Source organism: Bos indicus, chromosome 9 (assembly GCF_029378745.1).
Source record: "Bos indicus isolate NIAB-ARS_2022 breed Sahiwal x Tharparkar chromosome 9, NIAB-ARS_B.indTharparkar_mat_pri_1.0, whole genome shotgun sequence".
Taxonomy (NCBI): Eukaryota; Metazoa; Chordata; class Mammalia; order Artiodactyla; family Bovidae; genus Bos; species Bos indicus.
Genome location: NC_091768.1, coordinates 32,747,555 through 32,757,793, shown reverse-complemented (window position 1 = coordinate 32,757,793; position 10,239 = coordinate 32,747,555). Strand labels below are relative to the sequence as shown.

General features: G+C 43.0%; 1 long non-coding RNA gene across 2 annotated transcripts in view; it reads left to right on the top strand.

Moving 5' to 3' along the window:
* The window catches only part of LOC109563786 (uncharacterized), a 38,020-nt gene that overhangs the window by 13,591 nt on the left and 14,190 nt on the right, over positions 1–10,239 (top strand). The window contains exon 4 of one of the 2 annotated variants that reach the window (XR_011568418.1): positions 9,264–9,430. This is a non-coding gene — a long non-coding RNA (uncharacterized lncRNA). Of the gene's footprint in view, positions 1–9,263; positions 9,823–10,239 lie in introns of those variants that run through there. The other variant, XR_011568417.1, reaches the window with a different exon arrangement.

Genomic DNA, 10,239 nt, shown 5'->3' with positions numbered 1-10,239 from the left:
CATTCTAATCCCAAAGAAAGGCAATGCCAAAGAATGCTCAAACTACCGCACAATTGCACTCATCTCACATGCTAGTAAAGTAATGCTCAAAATTCTCCAAGCCAGGCTTCAGCAATACGTGAACCGTGAACTTCCTGATGTTCAAGCTGGTTTTAGAAAAGGCAGAGGAACCAGAGATCAAATTGCCAACATCCGCTGGATCATGGCAAAAGCGAGAGAGTTCCAGAAAAACATCTATTTCTGCTCTATTGACTATGCCAAAGTCTTTGACTGTGTGGATCACAATAAACTGCGGAAAATTCTGAAAGAGATGGGAATACCAGACCACCTGACCTGCCTCTTGAGAAATTTGTATGCAGGTCAGGAAGCAACAGTTAGAACTGGACATGGAACAACAGACTGGTTCCAAATAGGAAAAGGAGTATGACAAGGCTGTGTATTGTCACCCTGCTTATTTAACTTATATGCAGAGTACATCATGAGAAATGCTGGACTGGAAGAAACACAAACTGGAATCAAGATTGCCGGGAGAAATATCAATAACCTCAGATACGCAGATACATCACCCTTATGGCAGAAAGTGAGGAGGAACTAAAAAGCCTCTTGATGAAAGTGAAAGTGGAGAGTGAAAAAGTTGGCTTAAAGCTCAACATTCAGAAAACGAAGATCATGGCATCTGGTCCCATCACTTCATGGGAAATAGATGGGGAAACAGTGGAAACAGTGTCAGACTTTATTTTTCTGGGCTCCAAAATCACTGCAGATGGTGACTGCAGCCATGAAATTAAAAGACGCTTACTTCTTGGAAGGAAAGTTATGACCAACCTAGATAGCATATTCAAAAGCAGAGACATTACTTTGCCAACAAAGGTCCGTCTAGTCAAGGCTATGGTTTTTCCTGTGGTCATGTATGGATGTGAGAGTTGGACTGTGAAGAAGGCTGAGCGCCGAAGAATTGATGCTTTTGAACTGTGGTGTTGGAGAAGACTCTTGAGAGTCCCTTGGACTGCAAGGAGATCCAACCAGTCCATTCTGAAGGAGATCAGCCCTGGGATTTCTTTGGAAGGAATGATGCTAAAGCTGAAACTCCAGTACTTTGGGCACCTCATGTGAAGAGTTGACTCATTGGAAAAGACTCTGATGCTGGGAGGGATTGGGGGCAGGAGGAGAAGGGGATGACGGAGGATGAGATAGCTGGATGGCATCACTGACTCGATGGAGGTGAGTCTGAGTGAACTCCGGGAGTTGGTGATGGACAGGGAGGCCTGGCGTGCTGCTATTCATGGGGTCGCAAAGAGTTGGACACGACTGAGCGACTGAACTGAACTGAACTGATAGACCCAAGGCCATTCACAATTTTAGTTTCCTCACAGGCAAAATAAAGGGGTTGAATGATGTCTTTACTTAGCTGACTCATGATTTGACACTCCATGTGACTAACAGTGAGACTTTTGTGTAGTAGTCGGGGGAGACACACAGGGAACTAAGAGCATGGCGCCTAGAGTGATTAGCATTTGTTTATTGATGGACTAACTCGAGACCCACTGCAATCACCTAGGTGTCTCTATTGCCTCTGTTTGGAATTGGCTGGTGCAGGGCCAAGATTTCAGAGCTGACTGTTGTTATGCCAGTGACTGCAGTAGCTTCCCCTCCATTATATTGAGATATTATTGACAGACAACAATTGTGTTGTCTTTCAGTAGTGTCTGACTCTTTGTGACCCCATGAACTGTAGCCCACCAGGCTTTTCGGTCCATGGAATTCTCCAGGCAAGAATACTGGAGTGGATTGCCGTTCTCTTCTCTAGAGGGACTTCCCAACCCAGGGATCAAACCCTGGTCTCCTGCATCTCAGGCAGATTCTTGACCATTTTAGCTATAGGGAAGTCCTTAAGGTTCAAGATGTATTGATGCTTTTGAACTGAGGTGTTGGAGAAGCCTCTTGAGCATCCCTTGGAGTTCAAGGAGATCCAAACAATCAATCCTCAAGGAAATTAGTCCTGAATAGTCATTGGAAGGACTGATGCTGAAGCTGAAGCTCTAATACTTTGGCCACCTGATGCAAAGAACTGTCTCACTGGAAAAGATGCTGATGCTGAGAAAGATTGCAGGCAGGAGAAGGGGACGACAGAGAGTGAGATGGTTGGATGGCATCACCGACTCAATGGACATGAGTTTAAGCGATCTCTGGGAGATGGTGAAGGACAGGGAGACCTGGTGTGCTGCAGTCCATGGGGTCAAAAAGAGTCAGACATGACTGAGCGACTAAATTCAACTGAAGATGTATGTGACAAGTTAATGTGCGTGTAACTTGCAAAATGATGACTTCAGTAAAGTTATTTACCACATCCATCATATCATATGGATTGTATATGTGTGTGTGCGTGTGTGTGTGTGTGTGTGTGGTAAAAACACTTAAGATCTACTCTCTTAGCAACTTTCAAGGATACAACACGATGTTGTTGACTAGAGTCACCACCTGCACTGCAGTTCTTAAGGCAGTGCTTCTCAAACTTAAACACACATTTGCATCACCTGGGGAGGACAGTTTGCCCTTCATATCCCTGGGTTCAGCATCTTTGGATTCAACCAACCATGAGGATGCAGAACCCACTCATCAGAGGCCAACTGTACACAGCACACTTTTATATAAGTGACTTGAGCATCCAAGGATTTTGGTATCTGCAGAGGTCTTGGAATCAATCCTATGGACACTGGGGAACAACTGTAGCAGGGCTTAGAGAGTCTAGATTTGTGATTTTCAAAGTATATAAGTGACTTGAGCATCCAAGGATTTTGGTATCTGCAGAGGTCTTGGAATCAATCCTATGGACACTGGGGAACAACTGTAGCAGAGCTTAGAGAGTCTAGATTTGTGATTTTCAAAGTAGGGCTCACAGACAGACATGAGTAGAGAGGGCCATCGTGGGCTGAGGAATAACTCTATGGGGGAAATAAAGTATAATCCCATAGACTTGAATTTTTATATTCTAACAAATGCTGCTTGTTGGTGGAGGTTCCTACTGGGAGATTTGGTTGTCATGCATTGTTATTGTAATTATGTGAAGTGTATTCATTCACTCAACACCTACTGTTGCCAGGCATTGGTCTAGACACTGGGAGTACATCTGAACAAAACAAACAACTGGAAACTCCCTGCTTTCCTGGAACTCATATTTAATAAGGAAAATGTTGTAAACAGAACAAGATACACACATAGTTGGAATTCCTACACTTAAGCACACTTTTTAAAATCATATATCAATTTTTCTTCAGCTGCTTGCTGTTTGTAATGCTATTCTTGTCTTTTAATTATAAACTGATATTAGCTTAGCTTAAATTAATTATCAATTTAATTTTGGCCTGTTGTGGGTATCCAAGGGAGGTAGTTTGCACATATGTTTGCACCAGTGGTATCTGCTGCTGCTGCTGCTAAGTTGCTTCAGTTGTGTCCGACTCTGTGCGACCCCATAGACAACAGCCCATTAGGCTCCCCCATCCCTGGGATTCTACAGGCAAGAACACTGGAGTGGGTTGCCATTTCCTTCTCCAATGCATGGAAGTAAAAAGTGAAAGTGAAGTCGCTCAGTCGTGTCCGACTCTTATGACCCCATGGACTGCAGCCTACCAGGCTCCTCTGTCCATGGATTTTCCAGGCAAGAGTACTGGAATGGGGTGCCATTGCCTTCTCCGAGTGGTATCTGAGGCCTATACATTTTCATTAGCTGGGCTCCCAGACATGCAGGCATTTGAGACTCAATTATGAATCATCCACATTCCAGCTATCAGCTTAGTGTAATTAGAACAGATTAACTGGTGACCAGCAGCAGTGTGATGAAAAGTCACAGATGACAGACCTGTCCCTCAATTGGATTAAAGAAAAATCAAAAACCTGGAGCAAATCACAGGTTTCCATGAGCATCATCAGCAAAAATCCTAAAGCAGATTTACCTAATCTCTTATCACCAAGTCCTTTTTCCTCAGAAGGAAGAAATGGATAGAGTAAGGGGACCATAATTCTGCAAGTTCACTGCATCCTTCTCAGGGAGAATCACCTGGAGGTTGAAATTCATGAGAATGCCTGCTGTAATCAAAGATTCCTACCACCTGGAGTCTTACAATTATTATTATATACAAGAGTCATGAGTTTTCTGTTGGGTTGATGATTTCATTAGACTTGTGCTTCCTTAGTTTCTGCTTCTCTGTTCTCTCTCTTGCCATCAGGGGAGCACTCACAGACACAGGCAGCTTGATTCCCTTCTTTCAGACAAGAGCAGGGTTTCTTTCCAAGTTTGGACATTGTAAGATGTTGGATGCTTACCCTACTTGGGCTCAGTTCAAACAGAAAAGTGAGAGATGCTGTCCTGGTAGAAGTTAGGATGTCAGACTGACAAGTGCCACATAGCTTTTTTCACTTTGAAATACCTGATCTTTTTCAAATATTCTGCAATAAGTACATACTATTTTCATTATTTTAAAGTATTTTTAAATAAAATAAATGATTTGTTGAGGATGTTTGACTTAGTATGGTCACTGTGTTAGGAAAAGAAGTGAGGTGAAATTTTTAAAAACTGTTTGCTTCCTTTTGGCTAAAAAAGGAGAAACAAAATTATCTTTTTTACTACAGAAAATTGATTAAGTGCCCATTACCCTAGGAAACGTGTAACTGGACCTGGTTTTTTACTTTATGTGATTTAGAAAAGGTCTCCTCTCTTCTCAGAGCTCTGAGAAATGTCATTTTAATTTTTATACTTCTGGAAGGGAAAGCCCAACTCCAAACCCCTTTCCTAAAATTCCCAGGTATTTTCTAGTTCATAGAGTAGACCAGAGTGGCTTAGACCAAAGTTGGCTGGTAGAAAAGGACAGCACAGACCCCAAGGGGGCTTCACCTGCAGTACAGGACGATGGCCACTGGTGAGCGCGCGAGAGAGCAGTGGCTGCAAGCCCCCACTGGCCACACTGCCAGTGTCTCCTTGTTACAAAGGCAGAACTCACCCACTGTGAATTGAATTACCCCCACATTTCTAGACCACTCCACAGAGAGAGGAGAACTCAAAAGGAAGGAAGTATAGCTAAATACTCCTCAGAAGGCGTATGAGCTACACTCTGCTAAAATTTAACCATTAATAGGGAAAAGATAGCCATATTTGTACCCTACGCTGGTGAAATGAGTTTATTTGTTCTTATTTTTACCAGGCAAGATGAGGAGGCAATATTGCCTCAGCCAAGTTCTACAGAAAGATTAGGAGCCTGGATGTTTGTTGAGAAGATTCTGAATTAAGTTCTAGCAGCAAGCTTTAGTTATGTGTCCTCTGCACTGTAGATCACAGCTGCAAGTTTGAAGGACCTGTTTCCTGGGAGAAGTACTCAGGAGACCCAGGGGTGGCGCAGGAAGTGATGACAGGGGAACGTGACAAATGAGCAAACATCCAGATGCGTCCCAGTATCAGGGACTTTCTGAGCTGAGGGACTTGTTTGGAGGTAGGAGAGGAGCTGCAGTTCTTGTTTGTTTGAAAGCCTTTTCTCTGGAGAGACGTGCCCTTAGTTCTTTCAAATATATTGGGAAGTTTCCACTTGCCCTGAAAGCCTTCCCAGACTAGGTGCTGCAGCGTCTGACAGGACCTCAGAGTCTTTCATCCTCTGAAACATGGTTTCCCAGATGCCGTTTAGAGCACTGGAATGAAAAGCCCATCAACACAAATGTAAGCAAGAGTGAGAAGGAGGTTTGCTGGGGACAAAGAAGCCAAGTCATTCCTCACCTCCAATTTGCTTAAGGGTGCTGGATTAGTTTCTGAGACTACCACGGGTAGCTGAAAACAGCAAAATGTGTTCGCTCACAATTCTTATGAAACAGTACTCCACATAGTTAAAAAGCAAAACAAAACAAAACAAAACCCTGAAACCATGCCCCATAGTGTTAATAGAAATTAGTGACTAACAGAGACCCTGAGGCTTCTGAAAGTCTGTTTCCACCCAGTTTTGAACCAGGGACCTCTGGCATGTGAGGCGAATGTGATAACCACTACACTACAGAAACAAGGCCCATATGGTTTGTCTTTACAGAACAGTAGATAAGGGAACAGTTTATTTTTTAAAAAACGTCTGCCTGTAACACAACAAAACTGGCTTAAACTAGATAGAACAGACAGGGCTGACCTGCATCTGCACAGCATAGACTTGCTTGCCAGTAGGTGACCTTTTGATGTCGAAGCCCCAAATTTCCCCACATTTTACACTAACTTCCCCCAGATTTGCATGTGTCCCATGAGAAGGCAATGGCACCCCACTCCAGTACTCTTGCCTGGAAAATCCCATGGATGGAGGAGCCTGGTGGGCTGCAGTCCATGGAGTCACTAGGAGTCGGACACGACTGAGCAACTTCACTTTCACTTTTCACTTTCATGCATTGGAGAAGGAAATGGCAACCCACTCCAGTGTTCTTGCCTAGAGAATCCCAGGGATGGGGGAGCCTGGTGGGCTGCCATCTATGGGGTCTCAGAGAGTCAGACACGACTGAAGCAACTTAGCAGCAGCAGTAGCAGCAGCATGAGGAAGCATGTAGTTCAGTTGCGCCTGTGCAGGAAGATGATTATGTCACCTTTCCCCCCCTGCAGTCACTTTCCTCTCCACCTCTGACCATCCTATACTCCTCACCCATCAATGTCCCAAGTCCCCCATCTTCAGGGAGGCGGGTCTGAGATTGCTCTCCTATCTCCTCAGTTGGCTGCCTCATGAATAAACTCTCTGCTGCAAACATTGACGTCTTGGTGTTTGGCTTGCTACCTGTTGGGCCAAGGAAACTGGTTTGGTAACACTGGAGGCTAGAAGTTCAAAGCCAAGGTGTGAACAGGACTGTGCTCTCAAAATTTTAGGGAAGAGTCCTTCCTTGCCTCTTCCTTGCCTCTGGTGGTCATCAGCAGCCTTGGTCCTCCTTGGCCTGGAGATGCCCCACTCCAGTCTCTATCCCTGTTTTACACAGTATTCCTCCCTCTCGGCATTTCAGATATTTCTCCTTATAGGGACACTAATTATTGGAGTAGGGCCCTTCCTAATCTAATATGATCTAATTTTAACTAATTACATCTGCAAGACCATACCTCTGGAGGGTGGACTTCTGAAACAAGATGTGAAATTCCAGGTGGACATCAATTTGGGGGAACACAAGTCAACCTAGTCAGCTAGTCAACCTAGTGGGGCTTCCCTGGTGGCTCAGATGGTAAAAGAATCTGCCTGCAATGCATGAGACCCAAGTTCCATCCCTGGGTTGGGAAGATCCTGTGGAGAAGGGAATGGCTACACACTCCAGTTTTCTTGCTTGGATAATACAATGGACAGAGGAGCCTCATGGGTTATAGTCTGAAGGGTCACAAAGAGTCACACACAACTGAGTGACGAACACTAGTCAGCCTAGTACAGGAGCTTTACCTGCTTTGACTGTATTTGCTTCACTGCAGATGGTGACTGCAGCCATGAAATTAAAAGACGCTTACTTCTTGGAAGGAAAGTTATGACCAATCTAGATAGCATATTCAAAAGCAGAGACATTACTTTGCCAACAAAGGTCCATCTAGTCAAGGCTATGGTTTTTCCTGTGGTCATGTATGGATGTGAGAGTTGGACTGTGAAGAAGGCTGAGTGCCGAAGAATTGATGCTTTTGAACTGTGGTGTTGGAGAAGACTCTCGAGAGTCCCTTAGACTGCAAGGAGATCCAACCAGTGCATTCTAAATGAGATCAGCCCTGGGATTTCTTTGGAAGGAATGATGCTAAAGCTGAAACTCCAGTACTTTGGCCACCTCATGCGAAGAGTTGACTCATTGGAAAAGACTCTAATGCTGGGAGGGATTGGGGGCAGGAGAAGAAGGGGATGACAGAGGATGAGATGGCTGGATGGCATCACTGACTCAATGGATGTGAGTCTGAGTGAACTCCGGGAGTTGGTGATAGACAGGGAGGCCTGGTGTGCTTGATTCATGGGGTCGCAAAGAGTGGGACACCACTGAGTGACTGAACTGAACTGAATGTTCTTAATATGAAGAAGTATCAAGATAAAAAGAGGACTTCTCTTTTTTAATTGAAAGAAAACAATGTTTAATAATCTATTCCTACAAATATATGATTTAAATTTAGAAATCATAACAAATTAGATTTCAGTTTCCAACCTCAAAACTAGACATTTCCTTGTCTATTAGACCTGGAAAGATATCAATATTATACAAGAAACTGAACTTTTTTACTCTGCCCTCTAAATATAAAAGAGGATTTCTTATGACTTGGATTAGCACACAGCTGACAGGAGATTTTTTAATTTATTTTAAAAATAAACTTTTTCACTAGATGGGGTCATTCAAGGATAAAGATTACTCCTCATGAGGTTGAAATCCACTAATATATCTTGTATGATTTCCAAACCAGCTGTTGACAACATTCTTAATATAGGAAGGAATATAATTACAAACAGCTCTTCTTCCAATCTGCCTTTACGTGTTCCTTTCAGCAAGTTCCCTGTAGAGTATCATGACTTACATCTATCTCCCATTCCCAACCTCAATCTCCTTCTTGTTGACAATGGTCTCTGGGACTCTGGGAAACTGAAAGGAGAAAATTCACACAAAATTATTGCTGACCTCTTTCTGTGGCATTCTTTAGAAAGAGCCTTCCTAAACATCTAAATCTGTATAAAGAACGAATCCAGAGGAAATAACAAATACTAGTTAATATATTAATGGTAGAAAGTATTATCTCCTCAAAGTGTAGAGATAAGGCAATCCACTATTGCCTATGTATCAGATATATAACCAGTACTCTTGCCTGGCAAATCCCATGGATGGAGGAGCCTGGTGGGCTGAAGTCCACGGGGTCGCTAGGAGTCGGACACGACTGAGTGACTTCACTTTCACTTTTCATTTTCATGCATTGGAGAAGGAAATGGCAACCCACTCCAGTGTTCTTGCCTGGAGAATCCCAGAGACGGCGGAGCCTGGTGGGCTGCCATCTCTGGGGTCTCACAGAGTCAGGCACGACTGAAGTGCATAGCAGCAGCAGCAGCAGCAGCAGCAGATAAACAAGCTGAAACACATGGGTCATAAGCTACAAAACTATCTATTCAGTAATGAGAGAAAAATAAAGGTGTGCTTCCAAAAAATAGAGAGTAAAAGCCAAGTGGAGTAAGGATTTATTTATGCTTATTTATTTATATAAATACGCATATTTAAACAGAATACATTTACGGCTGTGGTTCACAATCTGTCCCTGTCTCTTTCAGTGCTTTGCCTAAGGTAGCCTGGTGAGAAACATCGCACGTCTGGATTGGATTCAAGAAGACTTTATAAACATCATCTATACCCAGAAGCCTCAACAATCTTTGAAGTCATACAAATGCCCTACGAGCTAAAGAATTGAAGCACAGAAAAATTTGTGAGGAAATTTGCAGTAAGCAAAACTGGTTACTGAATGTCTTCAATAGAAAATTATGCATTGTTCAGAGTACAGTCTTCTAGGCTATCTGATTTAAGCCTATCATTGCCTTGAAGCTATTTTACAACTCCTATAAGTTGTAGAAAACTGATAATGAGGTAAAATAATTGCTTACTGACAATTCTTGTTTATCCATATGAAATAAATTCTCACTAGTGGAGGTTTGGTTGACTTCTTTTCCCCACGAAGGAATAGCATTTTGAAACCACTTGCAAATTCATTTCAGTATTCCTGATTTATAAATGTGTTTGTTCTTTGGATTATCTTTTGAATTAGCTGTAACAGCTTTTCCAGTTCCCGCATTTAATTAATGAGTTAAATAAAATCTTTGACACATGTTCACTTCATATTCATGAGTCATATTACTTTAAAAAATTACCCTTTATAGATTTATGGAACAAAACATGCCACTACTTTCAGACTGAAGTCTTCAATTTTTACTGAAAATTAAATCTAGCTATTCAGTTCAGTTCAGTTCAGTCGCTCAGTCTTGTCCGACTCTTTGCGACCCCATGAATCGAAGCACGCCAGGCCTCCCTGTCCATCACCAACTCCTGGAGTTCACTCAATCTCACGTCCATCGAGTCGGTAATGCCATCCAACCATCTCATCCTCTTTCATCCCCTTCTCCTCCTGCCCTCAAGCCCTCCCAACATCAGAGTCTTTTCCAATGAGTCAACTCTTCGCATAAGGTGGCTAAAGTACTGGAGTTTCAGCTTTAGCATCATTCCTTCCAAAGAACACCCAGGACTGATCTCCTTCAG